This window comes from Ammodytes marinus (assembly GCF_949987685.1).
Source record: "Ammodytes marinus genome assembly, chromosome: 14".
In the NCBI taxonomy this organism is placed as follows: domain Eukaryota; kingdom Metazoa; phylum Chordata; class Actinopteri; order Uranoscopiformes; family Ammodytidae; genus Ammodytes; species Ammodytes marinus.
The window spans coordinates 14,634,196-14,644,786 of NC_137218.1; positions in this window are offsets into that span (position 1 = coordinate 14,634,196).

Here is a 10,591-nt window from a genome sequence, read left to right on the forward strand (position 1 = left end):
TAAAATGAATGTTTGAGCCTGACTTGGGGCACACATATAATAATACTGCTTATACTTAAGTGCATATTGTAATCTGTGCCTACATTTTTTCAACAGTGCCGGCCTGAGATCCTATAAACACTGAGGGGCAGAGGAGATTCAATCAGAATCTGAAGAAGGAGTTGGGAAGCGATCATTAAATAGATTGGACGCTGAAAGAAGTGTGCTGCCAAGAGAAACCTTCATGGTATGTTTTGAAATATGGGAATGTTTTGCTTGTGGAAGTGTGCTTGAATGCAGGATGTATATTCCTTGTTTTCTTTGGTGTTTGTTTAGCCAGTCTGTGTCTTTTCCATTTGACATGATGCTGTGTTGTGTCCAATTTCTTCTTCTTTTCTATCCTCAATAACACAAATGTTTTACAGCTTGTGAACATGTTAACAATATAACTAATGCAACATAATTAGCCACAGCTGCTGCTGCTGCTACTACTGATGTGTGTGTACAGCACTGTCCAGCCAGATTATAGCCCACAGCAGTCACACTCCCAGATCGGCCAGTTAACATTAATTACATCTTATTATGATAATGAGTCATTTTTATTATGTAGGGAACCTTTATTCATCGGTTTGTGTTATTTATTGACTATCAAGCTACGCATGCTACAGTTACATTAGTTCCATGTGTTTTATACTTCAAAGGAGAGAAAAGACAAATCATGAAAGAAATGAATAACAATATTCATACATTCCTTTGTGAAAGAAAAAGCCCAACAAAAGGCATATCCTGTTTTGCTCTGAGGGACAACCAGTGAACTCAAACTTAAATAAATCAAAACATCTATTTTATGTGAGATAAAAAGATTGTGGATCTCCCCCGTCCCCAAAAAAAAATAAATACACTGTGTTAAGAGAAAAACATCATTATTTTCTAACTTGGAATTCATCCCTCCAAAAGGATGGTGAGATGAAAAAGCAGAAATATTATGAAAACAGCAGGTCTTTTTTTCACCAAGAAGTCAAAGCAGGCGAGTTGCTTCCTCAGAGACTAAAGTTAAAAAAGTATTCTATATACCAAGAAACTCCAACACCACCATAACTTCAAATCTAGGATCATAATTTAGAGCTGCTTGTTTGTGTCTGTGCTCAGTCCTCCCTGTTTTGTCTTCTGCACATGTGGAGGAATGTTTTTATTGCGCTTTCATATAGATTAAACACATCAATTGAACTCTGGCTCGCCGTAAAATCACAGGAAATTGTGTCCATTTGTGAGAAACATCATGTGAATATGCACTGAGGGAAAACATTTGGGGATTTCATGAACAACATACAGCGTTGGTTGGAAGCCACACACACGTACCAGGTAGCGTGCATGTGTCCACTCATCCCTGATGTGAAAAATGCAGAATTAGCAGAGTGAAGATGTGGAGGAGGTGAGCAGCACTTGTTTTGCCAGGAAAAGTCACGATTGTAAGATGTCACGGAGAAAAACTTTTGATCACACAGAGAGTTTAGTCAGCATTTCAGCGACCACATTGAAGCGTGAGTTTGGCCGCGGAAAGCCCGGTTACTGGAATCAGGGGAAGTTATTCCTTACTCAGTCATAAGTGTGCTGACTTACCTGTTGAGTCATGGAAACACTCACGCAACTTTAATGGAAGTCTCATGCAGACCCTGTACTTCACTAGCCCTGCACATAAATCATCCACCATTGCATTCCACACGTGTGTTACTTCAACACAATCATTGAATACTTAATAGAAATCAGATTTTGGTCCATGAAACTTGGAATAGGAATAGGTTTTATTGCCAGGTACGTTCACACATACAAGCAAATTTGCTCTGGTCTGATGGTGCACACAATAAAACATACAACAAGAAACGTGAACATAGAGAACATGAGTACAGGCATGTTCCAAGGCATCTAAATAGAAAGACATTACCTGCTATGCCCTCACGATGGCACCAAATCCCAAACTTAAAACACAGAGCAAGACGCTTTAGCTCTCACCATCAAAGAGGAGACAACTCAGTTCAAACGCTGATTAAGCTTTTCACATCTGTTTGAATATCGTCTCTGCAAGGAAGAAAATGATGCGACCACATGTTGATGACCACAGCATGCTTTAACCATCATTCCTGTGGATATCTGGATCAGCCTTTTCTGTGCCACTCGGAATTATCTGGCGACTTCACATGCTGGGCCTCTTAGCTTATTCTAAACAGGGCACTGAATGAACACGCCAATCACTACCAGAGCCCAGAGCAAAGGGACATTGATGTATACTATCAGAGAGACCACCACACCAGCCTTGATTACTTTTGTTCATTAGCCCTTCAGAAAACACTGCTAATAGACTCATGTCCTCTTTGAAGTGTTGACATTGAGCAGAGACACCCCACCCTCCTTTCAAACAAAGAGTGTTTGACCACACTGTGCTTGTTTGACACTGAGAGGGTGTGTGTGTGTGTACTCTACTTATTTGGATACTTTATTCCTGTAAATAAACTCCTGTGCAGCAGCTTCACTCATTTGTATTTTAAAGATCTCCTATTATACTACTTTTCTGGTCTTAATTTCTTGTTAAAAACTGCTATAGAGCAACCTGACACGAATCACATCACAAAAAACTAGGGGTGGGAATCTCTTGGCACCTCACGATTCGATTCGATTCCGATTCAGAGGTCAACGATTCGATTCAAAATCGATTTTCAATGCATCTCAATGCAAACATTTTTTTATGTACATACCAATGTGTGAATTTCAAAAATATATTTATATGCACATCTGAGTTTGCTACTCAGAGTTTGCTAATCACTTCCTACGTTTGTAATGATCATTAAAGACAATCAACAGATGAATTGCCTTCTCTAATATTGTATTAAGAGAAAAGCTTTTCTTGTCACAAATATGACTTTCTATGAACAGTGCAATAATCAATGCAGCTTTCATTTCAACACAATATGGAAGTATGTAAAAACTAAACCGATTTAGTTTTATTTTATTTCTAATCTCGTAAATCATGTTTCTATAGGATTTCTATTCTATTATCTATTATTTTCTATGTCATTTCAACACACTGTACAAAAAGTATGGCTTGGAATTCAGCTCTCATACAAAAACGTAAACAGAGATAAGCCGGTGCAGGTCATGGGTTTGCTGCTCTCAGCCCTTTTGAAGCCACTTTGGAAACAACTCGCACATGTGTGGTGTGCATGCGCAATGGCGCAGGAAGTATTAGTATTTACAACAACAAAAAAATTATTAAAAAAAAAAAATTATTAAAAAAAAAAAAAAAAAAAATCGATTATGAATTTTTCTGAATCGATTCAGAATCGTTCGAGAGAGAATCGATATTAATCGGAAAATCGATTTTTTTTCCCACCCCTACAAAAAACCATGTAGATTTTCGGGACACTCTTCCTCTCACCCTAGCGTGCACAGCAGTCTGCTCCACACACTGCCTTGAGCTTCTCCGCCCCTCCCCCCCCCCCTCCTGCAAACCCCACTCCGTTGTGATTGGTTACCTTCCTTCCGGAACATTTCCAGCAGCGCGCGGGGAGATTTCTGAGAGAGGAAGGTGGGGGCATGGCCGGAGCTTGCCTGAGCAGCATTACCATACATGGAAACATCCGGGGACGTGACGACACGATACCCGGAAATTTGAACAAGTGAATTCTCGACCGGCTGCCCTAGTGTTTAGTGCTCTGCATAACCACCCCAGACGGTAAGCAGGGAATACGTCTACATGCATGTACGTAATTATTTGATACACTAGCATGGTTAAACATGACTATAAATCATTATAACAACGTTTATAGGTCATAAAAGTCGAAAAGTATCATAGGTCCTCTTTAAGGTGGTATTGCTGATTAAATGTATTGACTGGCCTCAGAGCTGCTGAAAGTGGGCGTGTTCCAATCTCCAAAGAAATCTTAAAAAGTCTGTCTCATCTGTTCTGCATCAAGAGCAACAATAACACTGGCCCCTGCCCTAAGGTTCTGAGGGCCCTCTCTATACTATAGCTGTGAGAGCCATACAGGAGTCACTCTAAGGTAAATATCACAGGTCATTGCAGTCCAAGGTTTTTCTTTCTCCTTGCAGGATGCCATGCTGCTGTTTATTTAAAGCGTGTGCGTTGTTGAGCTATAATATTAGCACAGGAGCTTTCAGAGCGCCCGTACTGTAAATCCTTTTCCATCCGTTCCCATTGACAAGTGACAGGATTTTTATTCAAACAGCAACACATTTTTCCAGCAGATTTAAGTTCCCATATTTCGCAGATCTCAATATTTTTTAATTCCTGGGAATGGACAGCTTAAAATGGTATACGTTTGACAAAAAAAAAAAATCTTGACTCAAGGCCAACCTCCTTGCAACAGCTTCACACGGTCTTCCTCAGATTCCTTAGTTGAAATACACCAAGAAATACAGTTGAAAGGTAAATGTGTTAAGTGGACCTTACTTTAGAATAATTATTATTTATGAACTTTACTAAACTATCAATGGACTGTCAAATACTAGCCAGCAGCTTTTACTTGTTTACATATAACTTCACCTAAGTTTTCAATGATTCTCTTATTAAGAAATGATTCATTAAACATCCGATGCATTACTAATGATGCATGTCGAACTTGATGTTGCTGTAGCTTGTTTCTCTGACTCAATAATTAAAAATTCATATGGTGGTCTCTGCGATGTTGGAAGCATTCAATGTTCCCATGTGTGCCAGAGATGTTATTAATGCTTCCTGAGGTTATTTTGTTTTTGAAATCAGACCGGGGGCTTGTTACACACAAACGGACAAAGTGCATTCACATAACAGGACACAAAAACAAGCACGCACGCACACACACTCACACACACACACGCACACAAACACACACACACACACACACACACACACACACACACACACACACACAAACACACAGACACACACACACACACACACACACACACACACACACACACACACACACACACACACACACACACACACACACACACACACACACACACACACACACACACACACACAGAGATGGGGCCCAACAAGGCAAGCAAGCTGTGATCAGAAGTGTTTGCCTCAGTTGCCAAGATTGGTGTTTCACAGCTGCATTTGTTCCTGAGTCTGCTGGTTTACGGTGCAGCCCGGGTCATGCACTACATCTAAACACTGCCAGAGTAAAAAGGGCGCTTGCATGAACCCCTCAACCTCAGCCCTGCCACACACACACACACACACACACACACACACACACACACACATACGCACGCACACACACACACACAGACACACGCACACACACACACACACACACACACACACACACACACACACACACACACACACACACACACACACACAGACAGAGAGAAGTTAAGATTCCTGCCCACACACACACTGCAGGATACGACCCTCATCAAAGCAAACACGCTAATCCCATAAGGAAACAGGGGATCCATAATAGGCCCAGTCATGAAAGGAGAAAGAAAATACATATACAATAAAAAATAAATAGGAGCTGTATGCCAGCTGTTGTTAATCTGTAGTTAAGGAGTCATGCTGTTTTTTTCTAAACTTTGTATTTCCTGAGGTGACATGTTTAGAGACTGTTTAGAAGATTTGTCCAGTAGTCATACTTTTGCTATTAGTCCGGTCCTGTTGGAATAATGTCCAATGGGAAATCAATATTGATATATAGTTTTAAATTAAAATAAAGTATTGCTAAATGTCATAATAAACCCTAGCTATGGTATAGCAGAGACAAAGTGTATCGTCCAAGCCTCTAAAATTATGAATATCCATCTTTGATTAATTTTTACATGAGCAAGGCACAACATTAGCCTGGTCCAACCAGACCATTGTACTACATCAGACTACTGAAGGGAAAATGAAATTTGGCCGGAAGTAGGTAGGCAGGCGGAGCCAGGCTAGCACAACATGATACTTGTTTGTAAATTCTTACAAGCAATTCATGTGAAGGGTTAATAATCCCAACATGATCAACATATAGGCAGTCAATCCGGATCATTACAAAAACTTGAATCTATAGGCGTTCCTTTCAAACCAATATTTCAACACAATGTTTAGAAGACCAGACCTCCAACACAAAATGTGTATTCTGAGGAATCCTTTTTTCAAATCAAGTAGCTTAAAAAAATACTTATTTGATCTCTCTGCATGTCACCGGCGGTGTTTCTTTGAAACAGTTCTGACGAAACCCATCATTTCTGCAGTGTGTCCAAAAGCCCCATAAGCTTACCACAGAGGAGAGTATGGGGCAGCCACCTGGTGGGGCTATGGGAGAGAGGGGAAAGGGACTGGAATCAAACGAGCCGCCACAACAAACACACCAAGCATTCACTGGGGTTTACGAGCCAAGTCACATCCAGTCAACCACCACAAACAATGAAAGAGGAAACACCTTTCTTCACACAGACATTCCAGGCTGTTCTGTGTCTTCAAAATATGTTTGACTCGCTGTCCCCTGTTATGAAACTATACCAAGAAATTGCAGCATCACACTTGCTTCTCTCATGGGTGATAGAGACTGTGATAAACCTACCATTCTAAATGAATAGGAATGATAAATAAGTTCAAATGTATTTGTATGCCTGTGTTTTAGAGTGGTGGGGTTAGATAACACTGCTACATGGGATCACACTTCTGTATTTCTAAAAAATTCAGCACCAAGCACCAACAAGCTCTGTTCTAATTTGACCCTTTTACACTCATACACTGGACCTCTTGGTTTTGCCTGTGGTGTGGTCTCTGTCTGAGCCTCCCAGTGACATAAAGATTATTCAGCCTTATGAGACCCAATAGGCTGACTTCTTTGTGTCTGGTTTGGTGTGGACTGTGGAGCTTTCCATTACGTCGGTCAGCTGGCCCTGTTGGTAAAACCCTTGTGTGTAAAAAATAAGAAAACCAGGAGACAGAAAAAATGAGGGACGGAAGAACAATTGGAAAAGTCTTCGGAGACTTTGGTGTTTGAGTCGTAAGACCTTAAAGTTCTGTGTGGATCTCTTTGAATGTTTTTATTTTTTTTGTCTTGAATGCATCCCAAAACCAAAGAAGAACTGAAAGACACACAAAGCTCTGATGCCATATGTAAATAATAACAACTGTAGGGGAAATGATTTGGCTAGGGACAAAGAGCGGCAACGGAACTTAAAGTCAACGTTAACTCCTGTAAAAGGCAGTGAAAAGATATTGCTCCTCCTTGGTGCATTTTTAGCCACGTTTTATTTCAAATCCAAAATTGGATTAAGTAACGTGCCCCGAGATGCCTAGAATGTGTCTTGTTTACCAGGCAACGGCACAATATGAGCCTCGCTGGAGCATTTTGCCTTAACGGATAACGTCCAAATGTATGTCAAGGAGACCACTGACAGGCCCCGATGTGATTACGAGCATTACACAATTATTAACAAGCACAGGATACAACTGCATAGATACATGTACACATAAATAATGACAAAGAATCCTGGTTTTCTTCAGACGGATACAATTAACCACCACATAATCTTAACATATTTATTAAGCCTTTAAAAAAAAACGCATAAAAAAAAGAAGCAAGAAACCACAGAACAGCTGCATGCCTCTGGAATGAGTAAGACTTCATCCCTTGCTTGCCCCCAGAAGACACCACTATTAGCCTCCTCCTCTCCCCTCTGTCACCTCCCAGTCTACCTCCAGCCATAACAGTGCAGTGCAGCAGGGCCAGATGTGTGGGACACAGAGGTGCGGAAAGATCCTATCCAGCCCCCCCCTAGAGATTCACAGGCCTCATTTGGCCCCTCATGTTTCAGAGCGCCGCTGTCAACCCCCTGTGCCAGGCTCCACATGACGGAGGACTAGCAGACAGACTGCTGTCACTGGTCATGCTCATTGGCGACTTGAGTCAATGATTTAGAGGGTGATTTGTGTGCATGTGTGTGTGTGGATGATGCACCCGAGATCTATTTTTATTATCTGTTTTGTGTGTTTTTTTGCCTCTTCTTTCTTTCACCATACAATTTTTTTAAATTCTTTCCCTCAGACGCATGAACATACATTGACATACATTGGCTTTGGAGTATAGCTATATCTTGCTGTAGAGAGATATATTTATATTTACGGCAATTACAATATCTTATCAATATGTGGTTTATATCCATGTGCACATTTACACAGAATCCCAAGAGATGGGTGTAAAGTAGCCATATTGAACTATGCAGTCATTACAGCAGCCTGCTCATGCAACATCGTTCTACAGGTCTTCTGATAAGAAAAATATATGGTTTATCTATATTTCCAAAGAATAGGAACTGAATTGTGTTCAGTTAAGTTCTATACGAAATACTCCTGAACTTCAAGATGAGTGCATTTAAATGTAGACTGCTTTCTTGGGGACTTTATTAATATGTAGTATACATCCCCCTCCCCTTGATGTCAGCGTAATGGAAATTCCATTGTGATATTTACTTTAATAATGGTATTTTTCCACGTGTGCTCGGCCATATCTGTTGGAGTTTGTGCAATCAGTCACAGGGAAGAATTGGTCCATTCCTCTTGGGCTCCCCCCCCCCCCCCCCCCCCTCCTCCTGAAATGTGCGGAGAGAAAGATAGATGCCTCCAGTCCTTTTAAGCCATTAAGAGGGTTAGCAAACATCCCCTCCAAACCTTTTAAAATGACAGGACCATCTCCCCCCCCTCCTCCACTACACTGCAAAAAAACAAAAACAAATAACCTCTCCTATACTCTTCCTTGCTTTTCCTCACCTTTCGTCCTCGGCTGTTCCCTCTCCCTAATCTCGACCTTGACGTCTCCGAAGATGAGAACACATAAAGTGAAAGCCATGTTGTTGACCTTTGCTTTTTTGCGCTGCTGTTGGAGTGATTGCAAAGAGAGGAAGTGACTGCACTCCCATCCGTCTGTAGACACGGGATGCTGTGTTAATAGTCCTGTAATCTTTCATTCCAGAGTATTAACAATAAACCTCAAGGAAGACAAATCAACCACTTTTCAGGCCAAAAAGTACATATGGAAGAATTTGGCAGCACATGGTGTAACATCATATAGAAACTGACAAGAGAGTTCATTCAGTTACCTGTGATGCGGGGGTGACAGCAGGAACTCAAATGCACATTACAGACTGTGTGGAAGACAATAAGATCGCCCGGGAGTGAATTCCTCAAGAGGGTTAATTTATGGAGCTTATAAGGGATTTAGGTATGCGGGGGGCCTCAGCCACCCAAATAACCGCTCTCCTAAGCCTCTCTCCTGTGGATAAGACTACTCATCAAAATGAACTTACCTGTCAAATCTATTAAAATAGAAGGCCAACAATGGGCCAGGCTCATTGAAGAGACCCTCCGCCTCGCAACATGCTAGCCTCTGCATCTGTGTCACTGTGTCTGCTTCTCTGTTCTTTCTGTCCATTTGTCTCATCTTGATGAAACTTGGGGTGAGCACATTTATGACGCTCCCCGCCCTCAAAGAAGTGAAGCAAAAGTGAGTCACATTTGGCACAGCAGGCTGCCGTTATCCTGAGGCGAGTTTTACAGGTCAGGCGTGTGTGCTCAGCCCACCTGCTTTCTCTCCCACTTGCAGATTTTTACACTTTCTCAATTTCCCCCTCCTCTCATTCTTGCATTCCCTCCAAACCCATTCCATGTTTTATCCCCAGTCTGCGTGATCAAGGATCCAGAAAAGCTTCCACTGGATGAAAAATGGTTGTATTTTTGGACCACTGCCCTGCGATCCTGACTTGTTTGGAATGGATTGAGAACACCACATGTGACATTGTAAAAATGGAGAGATGATATCACGCTGAGAGTTTTCATTGATCCTTTTTGGGCACTCAGGCAGAGACCGAGGATTTACCCAAATGTTTTGATTGGAGAAGGAACACAATGTTTCTAATAGCAAGTCAGGGAAAATAGAATAAACCTGTTATTTTATTGTACATGCCATGGCGAAATGTTATTTTTAGCAAAATTGAGACACAGCCAGCACCATTACCTTATATTATATGCACATACACATATGCTTGCTTATACAGGAGGCCTATGTACCAAGAATTTCTACACACCATCTCACTTACTGTCCCTCCATCTTTCACACCATCTCTGTCAGAAATCAGTGATCAAGTCTATGGCCAAAGAGGTATAATCCAAAAATTGACTAAATGTTGATAGATATTATAAACACAACACACACATCATTGGAATATCCGCTTACAATAAATTGTAAGGACGTATTAAACTCCCTAGCCCCAAACCCTAAACATTTCTAAATACCCAATCTGAAGCAAAACATTATCCTGTTTCTAACTTTAACCCTCAAGCTTTGTCCCAACTCTGAAACTGTATTTTGAAGGAGGGAAAATGAGAGGCAAAATTCACTTTTCCCAAAATATCCCCTCACCTCCTAGAAGGTCTACAACTCAAATTGGTGCTGACATAGTGCAACTACATACACACACACACACACACACACACACACACACACACACACACACACACACACACACACACACACACACACACACACACACACACACACACACACACAAACACACACACACACACACACACACACACACACACACACACACACAC